We start from the raw sequence: 3,473 nt of genomic DNA on the forward strand, positions 1-3,473 counted from the left end.
ATGTGGCATTGACAATGTGTCCTGCTCCCTGTCATCCCAGAGGGGAGAGGGGATGCTTCAGAGGTGCCAGGCTGGTGCCTAATCCCTCTGAATTCCCCCTTCTGCCTCTTCCCAGGTCTGGAGAGTCCCAGGCAAGTCCCAGCATCCAGGGTTGCATGTGGGGCTGGTGCAGAGGTGCCCACACGCTCGCTGCTCCCAGCCGCATCCCCCGGCCTGGCTTTCCTTGAGACTGGTCACAGCCTGCCTGGGCTCACGGGGCTGGGATGCCAAGGCCCCTGGTCCCCACGACTTAACATTGAGGCACAGCCCTGCTGGCCTCGCGGTGCAGCGAGCCGAGGGGAGGAAAGGGGAGAAGGGAGAAAGGAGCTGAGCAAGGCACGGAAAAACACCTTGCTGCACGGAGGCCGAGTCCCGGCTGGAGCATGGCCTAGCGCTGCGCAGTCACCATCCGCCTGGATGGGGCCTGGGGAGGAGAGCAGCGCGAGGAGGCTTCTGTACTCCAGGGAAAACCCAGCTTGTCCCATGGGGGGAAGCATCCTGCAGCCAGCGGGTCCCACAGACCCGGCCCAAGGCTGTGGGACACCGCAGTGAATGGGGACAGCACGGGAGCCGTGGCAGCACCGGGCAGCGGAGGTGGTGCCCAGCCCTGTGTGCTCCTGTGTCTCCAGTGGGGAAGGGTTTGGGGCTGCCCGGGACCCGCAGGCCCTTCTCTCACAGGATGCATGGAGCAGGAGCCCTTCTGTGGATGGGGATTTCACTGAAGGATGCTCCGGGGCAGGTGTCCGTCCCGCCGCGCTGCCCCTGCTCCGGGGCGGCGCAGCCGCTGCCCCCACGTCGCCGCTGCCGCGCGGGGTGGGCCAGGCGCCATGATAGCGGCGCTGCGCCTGTCACCGCACCCTTAGGAAACATTTGGCTTCAGGCACCTGAATCCACGGGAGGTGATAACTGGCCGGCTCGCTCGCCATACCTGGACCCACACCTGGTGCTATCGGGCCTTAGTCACACACCGGGAGAGTTTTTCCACTGCTGGGCCCCAGATAATCTCCTCCCACCCCACTGGCCACAGTGTTTGCATTTGTCCTCCTCCGCTGGTGCCGGGGCCGAGAGACACGCACACCCCGCGCGCGGGGCCGGCACACGCATGTGCGTCCAGCCTGCAACCGCTCGTGTCCTTGTCTTGCAGCTGAGGATGCAGAGAGGGAGCAAGGAGCATCTTTGCCCAAGCTGGGAACCCCTGCCATGCCCCAGGCTCTCCCTGCACCCCTGCTCTGGGGAGGTGACAGACCTGGGCACTGGTCGCACACAGGGCTCGCACAGGCAGTGCTGGGAGCGGGGGTGCGCAGGGCTGCCCCAGCACTGGCTGAGCCCCTTTTATCTTGGCGGGCTTTGAAAGCCCCAAGGATGCCAGGGTTACTGCCCAGAAGCGCTCATCGGGGTCCCTTTGAACGCAGTGCTAATTGCCTCGCTGCTGATCACATTAGCAGAAGCATCCTGCTAATGTGTGGACACAGGCCAGCTGGACACTCGCACCTGCAGGAGCGGGGCTGAGAAGAGCAGTGTCCAGGGCCTGACCGCCCCCCACCTCCGGTTTTTGTCAGGATTAAAAGCAGGTACTGCAGGGAGTGAAGCTCAAGAGGCTCCACAGACTCCATTTATCGAGGAGGAGGGACTTGACCGCAGTCCCCTGCCCCGGGCACAAAGCTTGGGGCTGAGTCTCCCTTGGATCTAGAGAGCAAAGCAGAGCAAAAGGGCAAGGCTGGAAGCTGGGCTTGAGCAATTCAGGCCTAAAAGCAGGGGATAAAATCAAAGCCTGAGGCCACTGAACGGCCATCAGCCTCTGGATTTTATTTCAGGATTTGTTGTGTTTCCTAAAAGTGCTGTCTAACTTCTTCATGAACTACCTGTGAACGACCTGCCAGCGAGCTGCGAAAGGCAGCCCTGCCTGGGGGAGGACAGGGACAGCCCCGTGAGCCAGCAAAGGCAAGGGAGCTAGGAAAGGTGCTAGAAATGATTAGGAAAAGACTGGGGAACAAAGCAGAAACCTGTAGGACAACCCGGGACGAGCCCATCATGCCACATCCGGGGTGTTGTGTGCGCAACTTGTCGTGGCGTCGTGAGGAGCTGGGGAATTGCAGCACGGCTGGAAGGAAGGGCTTGTGGGCATGGAGCACCTGCAAGGACCATCCTGGGAGAGACCTGGGCTGAGTTGCTGGAGTGGTGCGGCGGCTCCAGCGCACTGGACGGCTGCTCCAGAGGCGGCCTCTGGCTCTGGGAGCTCCGAAACCGCAGGGCAGGCGGGGACAGGGTCCTGGGGCAGGTCACATGCGTACACACCGTCCTGATGCTCTTCCCTTAGCATCCGCTGGGTCCTGCCTTGGTGCCCAGCCGGGCTAGAGCCACCCTGCATGAAAACGTGCCCCGTGCTGATGTGGCCAGGATGAGGATGGATGTGGTGCAGCTAAGAGCAAACGGGGCAGCCTCTAGATCGGACCTGCCAAGGACCTTCCCTTGTGGCAAGAAGGACCAAGGTGTTAAAAGCCACCTTCTTTAGGGACAATTGTGTGGAAGGGGACAGAAGAAGTGTGAAACAACACCTGAGGACAAGAAACAATACTCCAGGGGTGTCACCGCCTCCTGGCAGGGGCACTGACATTTCCCCATGGTCCTGGAGGACCGCGCTGGCTGCCTAGGTGCTGGTCCTTCTCCATGGGAAGGGGTTGCCTTGGGACAACGCCGGGATGCAGCGTCCCGCACCACAAGCCCGCGGCACACACGGGCCTGGGCACGGCGGGGATGGCGGCGGCTGCTGCGGGGGACCGCGGTCACCCCTGAACGTGCCACGGCCCCGTGCCGCAGCGGCCGTGCTGCCATCTCCTGGCAGAGCAGCGTCCCGAGCCGGCGGGGCGGGATGTGTCCCCCACGCACCGACACTCCATCCCCAGGGGATTGGGTACCCTGGGTCCCCCGGGTGGCTCTTCCCGCCCTGCCACTGTCCGGGGCCTCGACGGGCACCCGGCCGCCAGCCCCTGACCCGGGCCAGCTCCCTGACAGCACCCGGCCCTGCAGGCCCCGCTGCCCCCGGCATCGCCACCATCGTGGGCGACTTGTTCACCTCCCCAGCAGGGTCTGCTGGCCATGAAGCTAGTGGCAGTGCAACACGCAGGTGTGGGGCAGGCATGGAGGGATACAGGGTCCCCCCTCTGCCTGGGGGTTTGCCCCCCTGCGGCCCTCTGTGGCCCCTCAAGCCCCCCTGCCTCAGGCTGGGAGGTTATTCCAGCACTGCCAATTCTGGGCGCTTTGGGCCAGCGGGAAAGAAGGAAAGGGGAAGGGGAAGGGGAAAGGGAAGGGGCGACGTGCCGGGAGCGGGGCTCGAACCCTCAACCTCAGCACCACCCCTTCCCGCCTCCCCTCTAGAGTGCGCCGCCCAAAAGGTTCCGGGCGCTTCCGGGCACGTCTTGGCGGGATCGGAAGTA

This window comes from Tinamus guttatus, unplaced genomic scaffold (assembly GCF_059628265.1).
Source record: "Tinamus guttatus ecotype Peru unplaced genomic scaffold, ASM5962826v1 Tinamus_guttatus_pri_ptg000242l, whole genome shotgun sequence".
NCBI lineage: Eukaryota > Metazoa > Chordata > Aves > Tinamiformes > Tinamidae > Tinamus > Tinamus guttatus.